Here is a 15,875-nt window from a genome sequence, read left to right on the forward strand (position 1 = left end):
CACAAATGTCACTTGAGTTTTCTTTTTTCTTTAAACTTCACGAGTGGCTTTAAATATTGCTGCCGTAAAGCATTATGGCCGGGTAACCTATGATAAATGTGGATTTAAGAGGAACCAATAACAATACATTACATCTTTATCTATCTGGCACTTTTACTAGAGCTTTTGCTGTAAAAAAAAAAAAAAAGTGGTTTACAAAAACATAAAAAACAATACAATTTAACTGAAAATATCACACAAAATATTGGCAATAATACAAACAGAACAACTACCCCTCCATATGCCTTGTTGTTTGAAGCTAATGGAAGAAGAGAGATTCAAAGCCTCCTTTCTTCTTATTCCACAAACACAACATTAATCAGAATACCATGTCCAGAATAGTGGGGGCACATACAAAATATTAATGCAAGGAAATTGTTTGCATTTACTTCCTTTTTAAAGTTCAGCCACCTTTCCTCAGCATACTTAGAATTCAAACACCCTTTCTTCTAACTACTCCCAAGTTCACCTCTAATTCCTTGATTTTTTTTATTTTTCATTGGTAGAGTTCTAATAGAAACAACAAAGGACATACCTTTTGTGCTATATTTAAAAGGAGAGAATTTTCTCATTGGATAAGATGTTAAATTGTGGCCAAATATCCTCCTTGTTCATTTAGTTCAATTTAGGCTTTTGATCTCTATCTTGCCTCTAAAAGCAACAAAAGAACCATCCCTCTCACTATGTCGTTTTCCTCACTTTCATCCGGTAGCGGAGATAAACAATGCAGTGACAGTCTCTCATCACTCAAGAGGATAAATCTCTGGGCCGGACCCGATAGCATCAAGTGTACTGTGTCACCTGTCAAGTGGTGTGTGTCACAGTTCAATGGGAGCTCAAAACAACACAGTGCGTGTGTGTGTGTGTGTGTGTGTGTGTGTGTGTGTGTGTGTGTGTGTGTGTGTGTGTGTGTGTGTGTGTGTGTGTGTGTGTGTGTGTGTGTGTGTGTGTGTGTGTGTATGATGGTGGGGGGGTACTGCTGTCGGTTTAAGGGTGCCTCTTGGCATGCAAGTGGAGGCCTCTCCAGGCAAGAGTGGAGTGGAGAGTAGCGAACGGGGGATGGTGCTTATGAAGGTGTATCATGAAGCAGAGAAAGAGAGCAGGAGGCGTAACGAAGCAAATGAGAAGTACTTGAGCAGACACTGTGAAACTATGCCATTTTGTAAGCTCAGCTAGTCTCATTGGCATGGCGAGAATAGGTAGGGGATCTAAGAACACAATTATTTTCACCTATAAAAGGCAACATATGCTGGGATCATAAAAGTTCTTATTAGACAGTAATTTATTAAAGCAAGTCAGAGCAAGAGAGAGGTAGGGGAGATCATTTTAATATGTCCGTTTTTTTTTCGCTCATTAAAGGGAGAGTGCAAAAGAAGTCCAATATTCATGGTGGAAGAATGATTGATAAGTGAATCTGAACTTTATAAGCTAATTCTTATATTTGTACTCATAAGGAGTGCACAATTAATTCCTTGAAGGGAGAGTCTAAGACTGCTAGCAAGATTTTAATGTAGCCTCATTTCACTAATTACGGATTATTGATTTATATGAAGAGATCATGTTGCTAAGATAGACCATCTATATAAGTCCAAATGAGATATGTGCATACTTTTAACAACAATCATGGACACAGGAAATAATAAAACATAGCATACAAGGAGGACAACAGGATATGTACCCATTGTATATGCTCAAGCTATTAACATAATTCACATTTGCATGCAAGAGTTTACAAAGTACTACTTAGAGGAACATAAATATCGGAGTTGAACTTACGTCAGGGAAGACATTAGTACAAGAAGAACATCACCCAAAATAAGTATCCAAACACCTGCACAATTGTTCATTCTAACTATCCAATGTTCCAGTTGTATACTCTGACAATACCTTGTTTGTAAATTTTGACGTCTTATCATTATTATCATATCATAATTATCCATCACCCTCTTCATCCCTCCAAATATTTAGCCCATTATGCCATACAACCTCCTTTTGTTGCAGAACTGTCCTTTACATTAAATTTCTGTTGGAAAAAAAATCTTGTAGTCTGAGCCGTCTGCTGTCTTGTGAGACTAAGAACGGCTCAGACTACGAGATTTTTTTTTCACCAGAAATTTCATGTAAAGGACAGATGCTCCTCAATGCCTAAGTAATCTGAGAGTCTTTGTCCATGTTTAAAACATTGTTGTGCCCAGAATGAGAAATATCCCACAATTGTGATCATTACAATACTGGGAGAAAAAAAAAGGATCGGCATTGAAAAGATTAGTTTATTGTGAAATTCATCATCGTGCTTTCATTATCTATTATATAAAGAGCAAAGGGGGATGGTGATGCGCGTGGCACATTTTTCTCCGAATATCCGAAGCATGTGCAATCTATTCATTTGCTGCACAAAAATGAACAAGGAAAATATATGCTTTTGTACGTTGCTTATTGTGATGGTAAAACTCACTTTTGTTAATGCAGATGATTGTCAATGACTCTTCTTTCAGACAAGAGCAAGGTATTTGCATCCTTTAGCGAGATGAATACAATCGCAAATGAGCCCTCGCAAAACAAAGGCACAACAAGGAAAAACATGCAATTGTAATAGGCAACGGTTTTATGGCTGCCTATTGTGTTAAATCTGGCAATATGCTTGCATGTTTGTTGTTGCTTTAGACTCATTCATGAGAAAAAACAAACAAAATATATGCATAGTACTTATGTACAGATTCTTGTATAGCTAACAGTATACGTAAATATTTGCATTATCTCAGTGATTAATTGCTACAAATATTTAAAAAATGTATTTCAAATAATTTGTATGCCCTGTGTTTACTTTATAGCGTGACGTATACAGATGTTCATATTCTTTTTTGTTTCACAAGACACAACACTGAGTCCCTCTTGTGCAAACATCGACTCTGATCACTGATGTCTCTCCAGAGTTCTTTACTTGGCAATCGAGAGTCAGCGGAGCATGAAGGAGTCACTGTTCATGGATATAACAATCACTCTCTAGGGCTCCTCACTCACATCCGGAAAAATGAGAGGAAATGTGAGGAACTACCAGTGTGGTTCGTATCGTAGCAGCACAACTGGCGAAGAAAGAGTTGACTCACAAATTTGTATGCCAATGATGTTTTACACAGTCTCAATGAAAAAAATCTCACAATTTTTCTGAGTTTTATTTCCTCGAGCTCTTTATTTTCCCACAGCCTTTTAGTTCTTGACAATCACATATCGATGTAAACTTGGTCAAGGTTGCTCAGGTCACTTGGCTCGCTTGTCGAACATGTCCAGCTCATGAATGCTGAACTGTCCGGAGGGCAGACAAAGCTCTAATCCCTTGTTTGTACAGTAATCAATGCCGTATTGATCACAAACTAATTATATAATCATATTTGTATTAATACCATGTACAAATGATTAGAGAGTAAAAACACTTGCACTCTAAATTGAATGAACAAGTTCAAGAGAATATCACACTGGCTCTTCCTTGCATCTGAAAGCAACATTTATCAAGCGTCAAAAGTGTTTTGATTTTTCTTTAAGCTTTGGCGACAAACACCAAATTCAAAAAAGGCTGTTGAAAAATAAAGAAAGCAGACGTACATTCACATTGACGGAATAGTGAGAGAAAAGTGATCCTGTCCAATCCTGTTCCAAAAATGAAAATAATTACTGGATTGAAAGAGTCTGCATTAAAACACTTCTTGATGCTCAATAAGCCTTCTGACCGGTGGTCTTATACATTTTTAAGTACTACACTGTATGTAAATATGCGTGACCAGCCAGCCACATAAGGATTGTTTAGTTAGTTTGACCTCGTGCCAATCTAGTCACTCATAGAAAAAACAAAGAGATGAAACGCACAGACAGAATTTGACGAGGCGATGAAGGAAAAGCCCTCCCATCCTCCTGACCTTCACCTGTTGTAGAGACAAATTGCATTAGAGGATGGCATGTCATTCATCTGAGCTATCACTTGGAGGATCATTTAGTTAATTTAATCATTAATAACTTTTACACCTCTTAATAATTTCATTTAGCCCAGTGATTGAAATCCTGGCACGGTGGGCAGAGCACAGCGGGAGGCAGAAGAGGATGAAGACCGTCTGACTGGGATATGTTAGAAGGAGAGGGGCGTTGAAAAGAAAGGGAAGGATGGAGAGAGGAAATCTCCCCGAGGACTACAGATCAGTCTATTACCACCGTGACCTTTTCTCTCCATTGCATATGCCATTAGAGGGGGGTGGAAGTAAAAGCCTTGATTAACACAGTGATCCAACATGTTGAAAGAGAAATGGAAAAGAAAAAATATGTTCCTTCATTAGGAAAATGTTCTGCATTATTAATGTTAGAAAAGCTGGGCTGAGGGGACCTTGGCACATTAAGGATTCTTGGTTTAACCAGAAGTGATGAGCGTAGAGCCGCAAAGTCTGTGTTGTACAACGCATTTCCACACGTCCCACTCATGGAATCACAGGGATCATTAGAAATGAAATGTCAATGACTCTTTGAAACTAAATATCTGTATTATTGTATACCAATCAAATGGAGTGGATTTGTTTGTTTGCTTGTTTGCTTATTTTGATGTCCATGTGAGCTGACCTGACAACCTACTTCAGATCACCTCGTCGCTTTCCACCTCGTGACCCCACGTCAAACAAGGTCACAACAGATCCGAGCACACCGGTTTCCAAGCGAGCCCCGTGGTGTTTGTTTGAAAGCAGAGCTAAACACAGAAAGACCTCCAGACAACCTTCGAGGGCCCGTTCCAATCTATACAGCCAGCAGCTGATGCTTATCTGTGCCATGGCAGGAAGGAGTCCTCTCTAATTGTGTGAAGCTACGTATTGTTACGGAGGACAAAGAGCCTCTATTAAGTTTGTGATATGAGAGAGGTGGCGACACGTAAGCCAAAGAGAAGCTGGCATAAGCTGAGGGTGTGCGCAACGTATTTGCCAAAGAAGTCTGCACAATTTACCACACCCACTACCGTTAATGGGGTTTGTGAGTGCAAACGAAGGTTTTATTTGTACTCCAGTTTGACTTTAGAACAGAATATTTCTATTTCATTACTACCATAACTGAAGCATAACTTAATTTAAACAAAACTATATGGACCAGCGTGGCACGGGCCAAAGATAAAAATGTTATGTTCATCCGACACACACACGCACGCACGTGCACACACACACACACGCGCACACGCGCACACACGCACGCACGCACACACGCACGCACACACATACACCCACACATACACAAACACACACACACTTATGCCATCACATTTGTCTTTTTAACATATAGAGAGTCAAATTTCCCCCATCCTAACCTCAGGTTGATCTAAAGTGGGACTCGAAGCAAACTGAAGTCTGCTGAAACGCACAGAAGGCAAATGACTGATTTGGCCGCCTGTGTGCTTAAAAAGCATAGATGAAATTCAAACCTGTTCAAAAGCTACTTTGAAAAATAAACTTGTCCTCTTTCCAAATACATTTCTGCTTGAATTGAAATGTCAACCCAATATTATAGTTTTGGTTATTCCTGAGAGAAAGGAATGGAACACATTTGCTGTATGAGTTTTTCAGAGAGGGGAGGATTTGAAGGAATCTCACTTTGAGGCTGGTGCTGCGGCTAGAGGTTTGTGCACTGGCTGTTTGTAGAGGCAGAGAACCAACAGCCACAAAACTCGTGACAGCAGCAGTCGTCCTCAACAGGGTGCACCTGGACAACATTGGGGCCAGTGTTTAGACTAAAGAAGTCTGTACTTTCCCTTTCAACACCTTTGTTCCCACTCAGGACTGCAGAAAAAGTCCACCGAAAACATGTGCATGCAAAGATGGACTCGCATAAAGAGCTCTCTCTCAACCTCTGTTAATTACCATTCAGCTAGGAGTAATCATTGCTTTTGTTGAAGTGATGCCAAGGGGTTAAGATGCATTTCATTTAGCAATTATTATTCTATCGGCCGCTTTTCCTTGAGTGGGTGGTGTTTATTTTGCGTTGCCCTGGGTGTTTTTAGTTACTCAGTCACGTTTTAATTGCCTGCTTCCACCTGTAGAAAGTGGAGCAGGGAGGTCCCCTTCTCGCCGGCAAGCGCAGCAGGCTTTGAGATGTCATCTGCTCTCTTTAACAGGCCAATGACTGCTTCCTCCTGTCACAACTTTGACTTCCTGCACAAACATAACCTCATTAAAACTGCCACCGCTGGTTAGTGGGCGGGCCTCCTGGCCCTCCCCTCCAATTAAGAGTAGCAAGCTCCGTTGCTGTGACAATTCCCACTTTGAGTTAAATTCGGAGTGCTCTAGGGGCTAACGCCATGTGTCAAAACATAATTATGATCTCAGTCATGCCTCTGTCCAAAACAGAACAGGGAGTAACAGCCAGAGCGTGACAATTGAGAGAAGAAAACCGGGATAATGAAAGTATTTGACCGTTGAACATCATCAGCCTTCCTCTCACATCTTCAAACTCAAGTCCTACATTTTGTATGTGTCGACGGGAGACGCATCATGGATTCATAGACGCAAACACTCGACTACAAGCTGTGCCCTTTGTCACGGCTGCCAGTCAACCACATCTGATTGATACTTGAACTGCCAAATGTTACTAATGTAGCCTCCCATGTGAACCCCTCGCTGATAAAGATGTTTTAATTAAACTTCAATTCTGGTAAATTAACTACGCAATTACCGCGAGGTATAATCTACGGCATGCTAAGATTCAAATGCGGCATCTATGTGCTATGCGGGTTACGGGTGGATTTTTCTCCCCCCTTGCAAATTGCAATAATGTCGGTGTCCTGTTAGGTGGGATGAGGTAACCAGACAGGTGTTGAGGTGCGTGATGTTTGACATGATCGCGCAGTGTGCGTTCAACGCTGGGAGGAGGCCTGCTTGACAGCGTCAACTCCCCAAGCATGATTACATTATCTGCTTTCGAAGGTCACTCCCTGTTGTCGACACAAAGCAAACATTTGGGAGACAGGAGTAAAAATCCACTAATGAAAAACGCCATAACGAGGGTTGATTCTTGGGTTAGGTACATTGTGACATCATTTACTTGATTTGTTTGAAAAAAAGTTAAGACATTCAAATAGGGTCTTTTGAAATTAAGAGCAGTTACATTAATTGTGCAGTATGTTATGGCCAGTAAAAATATAGACAAAATACATACAAAACATGAAAAAAAAATTTGGATGTTGAACTGGTTATTTTATTATTTATTATTATTACCTTTATTTCATGTGGGAAATTGACATCACAGAGAGTGATTTTCTACTCTTTGTGTGTCTTTTATAATTATAGTACATTCATAGGATTGGACATAAAAATTAAGAAAGAAGAACTAAAAAGATAATCTATCAGTTAAACAATGTCAGAGGCATAAGTCAGAGGTAGATTGCATAACATCTCCTACGTTATCTTCCAGCTTAGACATAAAAGTGTGTCTGGCACAAGATGAGAAATCTTTTTGGGACTTCTATTCTTTATGCCCAAACCAAGCAAAATAAAGTAATCAACCAATCTTTTTGGCACATACACTTGCTACAGACCTATTTTGTGACTTCCCCCCTCAGGGGAGATGTGCAATTGAAAGGGGGAGGACTAGAATAAATGGGCCCAGTGTTTGCAATGGAGAGCGGTGTGGCTTCAAGCCAGGGATTTGAGTTAGCGGGCCTTGGTCCTGGAGAGGAACACTTCACGCTCTGCCAACTGGGGCTACCCATGCAGGGAACGGCATTGAGTGTGGTGTCTGTGTGTGTGTGTGTGGGGGGGGGGGGGGGGGGGGGGTCCTTTCTTTTCAATCTCCTTATATGTCTGTGTTTGGATGTTTGAGGGTGATTAAGGGAAGTCCTCTGGAGTATGCCCGTGAGCTTCCCTGACAAAGAAAACCATGCTTTGGCCTATCCTCAGCATTTGCTGCAAGAGCTGTTAGGTAGCCATGGCAAGCATGTACTAAAATGCCACATCGTGGGAGTGTACATATGTCTCCTTGGACAGAAGATCGTGCCTATTGTAGTTTTTAGAAGCTGGCCAGCTTTGTGGACGTTATGTACGCTGGCGAGAAACAGTGAAACACAAACGTGTACACAAACTAATTGCTGCAAGTGAGCGAGCGTTCGGAGCGGGTGGACAAGTCTGGCTGAGCGTACGTACGGTTTCACGCGTTCATGCACTGCTGCTCTAGCAGCATAATGGAGTGTGACGCATCAGACTAAGTGGCTAATGGGCTGTGAAGTCATTAGAACACTGCCTGTCTAACGCCATCTCACCAAGCAACTGTATCGCACATTTGTTTGCACCATCCCATCCCTTCCATTACATATGCTGCCCACTTTCTTTTTCCGATAACTTTATGAATATCTATGGTTATTTCGTGAAGCCATCAACTCCCGCAATAAGCTCTTCATTGGTGATCAAGCATGGCTACTCACCCAGATGCCCTTATTCTGGTGTGTGGTGAAAACAATTTTCCAAACTTTCATGGAACAGCCCAAAAGGAAGAAGTGCTTAAATATTGCCACTGTACAAAAAGTGCTAAAATGTGACAAATCCAGGCAATAAGTTGTAGATACAAAAATTTTAATTTGCATTGGAGAAAAAAAAAACAGAGCATAGCCACCATCTGTAACAAATAGCTTTGTGTATAGTTTATTATTGTACATCCATCGTATTTGCAAATTAATATGCTAATAAATGAACTCTGTACTGCTTTATGAAATCCCCGAAAGAATAGGCTCATTCACTCACCTGTGTGAACTGTATGGTACAGTATAAGACAGTAAAGAACCTCAGTGGATCCAATATATTACTTTATCTTTGACAAATACAAAGTATAGTTCCAAATAAAATTATGTTTATGGGCTCTTACACCGATGCTCATACATAATGACAGCATCAGCTGGGTGCTGCTTGCAGAATGCATTTAATTTGAGGGCCCTCGAGAGCAATCTATGTGCAATTAGATCAATACCCACATTTGACCATTTTAATATGAAAAGATTATAAGTTCCCCAAAGGGATTACATGTTCATTGGCGGACCAGCTATCATTAAAGAATTCAAGAGAGTTTGCATCTCAAACTAAGCAGTAATGGTTATCTTACATAGACACAAAAGTGTCTTGTACAGTTATAAACAAATCATTTTAGTTGACCACATCTTGAATCTACCAAGAGTGAAATTGAATATCTTGTATCAGGGTAGGAACATTTTCAAAGTGTGATCTTGCAAGTGCTTCTTTTGGCCTTGTCCACCATTAAAGCATCTGCTCACCTGTGAACAACCACTGCGGTGGAGCAGGTGTGACACCCTATCTATATGCTAGCTGAAGTGCGGACTGGGAAGAAGGACGGAAAAATTGGTCATCATTGAAATGATGCTAAACAAGAAAAGTGGCCGTGCTTGATGGGTAAAATCATTATGGACCGCAAGTTGACTAGCCTTGTGGCAGCCAAACATTTGAAGATGGCTGTTCTAATGTACAAACAGCAGGAAAATGTTCATAGTGTGACCAAGAATGAAATATTTACAGCCACCCATTACTCTAGACAAGCAAGCAACAGATAGCAATGACAGCAAATGGCTTGTTCTTGTGGCACCATTAGACCAACGACTTCCCTTTCTATGACATGTCAATCTGTAACGTTCGTAAAAGTGATATTCACTTCTCATGACTGTCCAACTGTATTCCATATGTCAGAGAAAGGCACTATTGGCAAGCCACTGAGAAAGGGGCATTCTCTCAACCCTAAGTGCTCTCTTTGGGTCATGTGACTGCCAAGTACTCTGGAACACTCGTTATGGAATATAGGAGCAGGAAATGATTATCAGGGGGTCAATTTATGCGAGGGAGAGGCAGCATGACAGAGTGAGAGGTCAGCTCTCGTCCATATCTCTCGGCATTAAAGATTGACATGGTGAATCTGAGAGGGCTCCTCCGCTGCCTCGCTCCTTACCACACGCGTGCACTTCCCCATTTAAATATCTGACAGACGATGAAAGTGCAGCCATTAAAACGTCCACAGAGCGCTTCAGGAATGAAATGGGGGAGATAAAAGAATTCCCCTGGGTAATCAACGGGGCTATGAATTAGCCCTGAGTTTTAGATGGGGGGAGAGAGTATAGTTTAAAGGACGGCATGCATGTTTAACACATTTGTGGTTCATTTTTTCAGTCAGTCCAATCGGTCCAGATAAGACTCTAGGAACGAGCTCATATACTGTAAGCACCAAATTGCCCTTACAGCTAGACTACTATTGTAGTGGATATCCTGGATAAATTAATCAAATGTACAGGCACACGATCAAACTCCTGAACTTTCACCTTTGGTCAGTGTTTTTTGTTCAAGCATAGTTCAACCAGATATTCCAATGCTTCCAATTTCCAAGGGAAACAAGGGTGAAAATCTGCACAAAACATGACAGGAAAGATTGCTACTTGAAAATACAACAGATCTATTAGACGTCCTTAAAGTTGGAAGTTGGACAGATTAGTGTTTTCCTTACGGAAATTCCAGAAAAAAAGCAATGAAGTAAAAAAAAACACAAACCCATCTAAAAAAGTGGGCAACCAGATGGTGGATGAATCAGCTTGATGGACTCTGTAAAATTTGGTCAAAGTGGTTCTCAGCTTTCAATTTTTATTCAGTCACTTTTCCTGTCTGGTAATGTAGTTGTGTCGTCAACCAAAGCACTTGCTCACCCTCCCTTTTGGTCATTGAGGAGGTTCAAAAGCGGAACATTGTCTTTATTCATCTGAAGATACGACATACTTTGGATCCAGTCTGACTGTTGCGGTTAACATGGCTCTTCAGTGACGGAAATAATTTAGGACAGTTCAGAGAATGGGATCTGACTTGATCTTTAACAGTACAACTTTGACTGAATCATAATTTGAGTTCCATTTTTTTAACTAAAATCAAATAAAAGCTGAAATGAAATGACAACGATGCACAGACAGTTGGATTTCTATGTTGCCACACCATTTTATGCAACCGTGCATTGAGAAAACTCATCCCACCATCAGATAAAACTCTCTGCGAGGCAATTTGGACCAGACGTGATATCATTCAGCTGTTTAAGAATGAACGCATTGTGTGTCCTGAGCAGCAGTCACTTTTATAAACATCTTGCAATGGGGACTTTGACAAGACATTTTTTTCTGCTGCTATTCCATAAAATGATATTAAAATTTAACTCACAAGGATGTACTAACTCCAATCTTTAGATGCGTATCATCTGCTTAAATGCTACTCTACATGGTGAGATAAACCCCCTTTAAAGCAATAACAGCTAAGCTATACCCTAAAATCCATATATAATAATTGCAAGATATGCACAATAACTAGCCAGAGGAAAATATACAGTTGGTCATTTGTGAGTAAAAGTAATTTGATTCTACTTATATAGATTCAAGAAATTGAAGCTTTTAAAAGGCTGATAAAAAATGACTATAATGCGTCATTACACTGCACTTTTCAGGAGAAAAGGATTCATCCCTACATAGTCTAAAAATAAATACATAAGTGCCCCATAAGGCGTGTTAATTGAAAAAAATATTTGTAAAAAATGAGACGGCACAGTACATTTGTTTTTGTTTCCCCTTTGTTGGCTGATTAATATTTTTGAGATTGTGAGACCAGCAGAGATTCAAAAACCAAAGTGGTTTACGCAGCAATCCAGAACAATATATCTACAACAGTCATACAGTGACAATAATAAGGCTACCGCCTGCTTTGACATATCGAACCCCCATGTGGCGTCTCAGCAATCTCCCCGCAGTAAAGAAACATGGCGCAGAGTTGACTTTGGCAGACATGCACTCACTGGTTCAGCACACACATGTGGCCTGTGCTGCTACAAAGTAGCCAAATTGCATCGCTCAAAGGTGAAATGACTTCAAGCATTGCCTGTGCATAAAACATACACAATAAAGGCAATTTAACCCCACACCCTCAATTTACATTATTTCCTATGGGGGAAAAAGCTGTTTGAAATATAAATAAACCAAAGGTCAACCAGTATATTCGAACAATGTGCTTTACACTTTATTGCAAATTTTTGCTGACCTTGCCAGGAAATGTAAATGTTATTGGATGTACTGTATGTCCAACAGCGGTACAAATATCCCGGTAGTTATTTTAAATGTCATGAATTTAAAACCCACGGTGCCAACACATTAACGTCCAATTTAAGAAGCATTTTCAGAGCCAGCCGCTAAGATGTTAAAAGGTAGAGCTCGTCTCTGGGGTGGGCTGCGGCGATGCTGGGTGAGGTGAAAGGGTTAGGAGGGGAACGAGCACAGCAACAAGGGCCTCTGTCCCGGGCCAGGCTGTGAGCTGCAGCCTTGTGCTGATAAGACTGTAATAGTCCTCCTTAGAGGACCCAGGGCTCTGCTCCCCTTATTAGTCATTTATCACACCTGGCAGTCTCACTGAACCATAATTACTCTTCCCTTATCCCCCCACACTGTCATGTCCATGAGAGCAAGCGGACTAGAGGGGGAGGGAAAGAAATAGCTGTGAGAAACAGTGTTTGGAGAGACTGGACGGTGAGGAGGCAAGAAGAGGACTTTGTGGGAGGTCATGCAGAAGCAGAAAGTGCTAGTGGAGAACAGTTGTGAGTGGATACAGGCCAAAGTAGACGTGAAGAGTGTGTAGTAGTACCTGCATGATAAAATAAATGATGGACATTGATTTTTTTTTTTTAAATAAAAAAGATGTGGGGGGAACAAAAGCCTAAAAGCTGTAATTCAATTTATTGTATGTAAAAATGGAAAGGAATGCAGTCTCACAAAAGATATCCCTTGAAAACAGAACAGTCATTGTGCTCCAAATGAGAACCAGTTGTTTCCAACCACAGTGCACCCACTTAATGTTTGACAAGACACGAATTAAGGGGTGGGAAGAGTAAAAGTTATCTGGACCAACCCGGCAAAAATAAACTCTTTGTAAATGTCAGATACTTTACATTAAATGCAAAAATTGAACAGTTGGTTGCACCGTTCCATTCTTAAATGTCTGTCTAAAGGTGTAACGTTTTTGAGCAGACCCAGAATATAGATTTTTTTTTAACTGATCATTAAATCTCTCCCTGTTCCCCTCAGTTCCAAAATCCTATCTGCGGCCCTGGTAAAGGATCATTGCGAAATATCACTCAACCTAAACTAATTAAATCTATGCTGAGAATAAATTTTACTGTCATCAGGTATTTTTAAACATTTTTGCATTAGCACTAGAGCGCTTGTTGTTCGTAGCAATCATATCATGGTTGAACCATGCTCAAACTCTCCTTCATGTTTACACTTGGTATAGAATTATACGCTTGTCAAAATGACTTTCCAGACTAACGTTTCTTTCACGACTGAGTTACAAAGACATTTTCTCCGCAGGTTTTACGTCGTTGCCACGTGCCTGGCTGTCACAAACTTGACATTGTAAGCAGATCCAGATGTGAGTTACATGCTACAAATCTCAGGGCGTGTTTCTGCATACAACGCCCAAACACATCTCATTCTAAACTGGTGGAATCAGGTCACACACGCAAGTCATTCTTATCCAAGTGGTTCCAATTAAAAAAAAAAAAAAAAAAAGCAATCACGTTATCATCAAACAATAATACTTAGCTGGGGTTCGGTACATGCACGGTTACATGTTGTATTGACACACAACAGTCAGGAAGGAACACTGTGCTTTCACATGGCTAGAATGATTTGCGTCCCACACAGATGGGGACAACACCAGGGCTCCCCAGTCACTTCCAGATGTGTGATGTTCTAAAGAACAGAGGGAGCGCAGAGGAAGGGAGGGATGCGACTGCATGAATTTTGCCGCTATTAAAAACTCAACAGATGTGTGTGAATCCCAGAGGAAAGACATCTGGGTTACACATACTTTTTCATCACCACGCTAGGTGCTCTTGGATTTTTAAGATCCGTATTGCTGCCTTCCTCCATTTTAACAAGCATTTTATGGAGCAGCTTCCTTAATAGCCACTCACTTATAAAACAAAGCTGTAATGACATGCAAATGACTCATGGAAACACTGTAAAGAGGACGTGATGGATGGACCGTCTGTGCACTAAAAACACTCACACACCCACACACCAAAACAGTGATAATAAACAAAAGAATTTGTATATCGTGCATTATTATTTATTTTTTTACTCCTCTAAGCAACTCAAATGTAACAATAGGCAATGGGCGCCATTTTTTGTTAGATAAAAATATGTGTATTCCCTAAAGACTGCTAGTGGGAAAGATTACGCAAAAACTACTTAAAAGCATTCCACCATTTTGTGGAGGAGTTACACAAGACCCCATTTTATTTTGGTGCAGATCCAGTTATTTTTTTTCCACTATCTTTTAACATGATAAATCGTTTGTATTAATTTCACACAGAAAGACACACATTCCGTTGAAAGATTTCAGGCATTTGCAGGCATGGGTATGAATGTATGTGGAGAATTTTGAGTTTATCCAAATTAGGATTAGAATGTTGACCTTGGACAAGATCTGCATTCTCCTGATCTGCTTCAATAATTCATTGCAACCTTAAATTGGATGCCTCTGAAGTCAGAGAAATTTAACCCCAGGACAAAAAATATTAAAAGTAAAGGCTTGTGAAAAATGTGATGACCACCATACAACATAAAAACTGTACTAATTGTGAAGCCGGTAAGGAAAACATGTGCACCACACAAAAAAAATGGCTATCTCAATAATAAGTGGACAAAATAATTTAAATTAAAAGCTGATTAAGTCTAAAATTAATAACATAGACAGTACGCCCCCATATTGGACATTTTTGACCGGTTCACGTAATAACTGCAATGGAACACGCTACTGTTCATTTTGAACTTGCTTCCTGCTATATTGTGCAATAAAAATGCCGTATGGCATCGTAAAGTAATGTCATAGTTTAGATGGCACTCCTATCCATCTCGGGTTTCGATTTTTTCCTTCGAGAAAGAAAAGAAAAAGACATTTATTGTGGGAGTGAGACCGTTACATTAGGGTTTGCATAATGTATGAAAACTGCACTAGATTCACCAAAATGTATGTTTATAATAATGTATATTGTAGCATAATCTCGGCTAAAACAACCAGATTTAATGCAAGTAGTAATTTCCATTAATTCCCACAGAAAGCTTCTAACGTTGAAGATTTCTGGAAGCTGCTTCATCATTGTGTTGATTATTGTTCTCTATTTGCCTTTGTCTTTTCTTTCACTTCAACTGACCTTCTTTAGTTCATCACTGTGTTGGTGCTCATACAACAACGAAAGTGTGTACACAATGTATGGACCCTCAAGCTGCAGGAGCATCTGCACACTGACTCCAATTAGGAGAACAAACCACAGGGAGGCATACCCACTATCAGCAGTTCAAAGGTCAGCTGACAGGAAAGAAGATAAAGGGGGAAGCAAGTACACTAGAAGTGCAGGAGAAGGCCTTCCCTCTATAGAAAAAAAAAAGACTTTTAAATAATCAGTCAAAAGCACTCTCACTCTCTCACTCTGCATTTCCCCAGCAGCCTTTCAGTCTGTTTCCTCTTCCCTCCTGTCTTCCTCGGTTTTGTTCTATTTATGACTTCCTCTGGAATCGCAACACTTGTATGGGCCATAAATCAGCCGCTGAAAAGGACAGTGGACACGAGAAAGAGAGAGTGAGAGAGAGAGAGCGAGAGAGAGCGAGAGAGAGAGTGACAGAGTGAGAGAGAAAGAGAGAGCGAGAGCGAGAGCAAGAGCGAGAGCGAGAGAGAGAAAGAAGACATGAGTGAGGCCTTCACTAATGTCTGAGCAACTTTTCAAAAGTCTACGGGAACTGAAAACGTGAA

Source organism: Syngnathus acus, chromosome 3 (assembly GCF_901709675.1).
Source record: "Syngnathus acus chromosome 3, fSynAcu1.2, whole genome shotgun sequence".
NCBI lineage: Eukaryota > Metazoa > Chordata > Actinopteri > Syngnathiformes > Syngnathidae > Syngnathus > Syngnathus acus.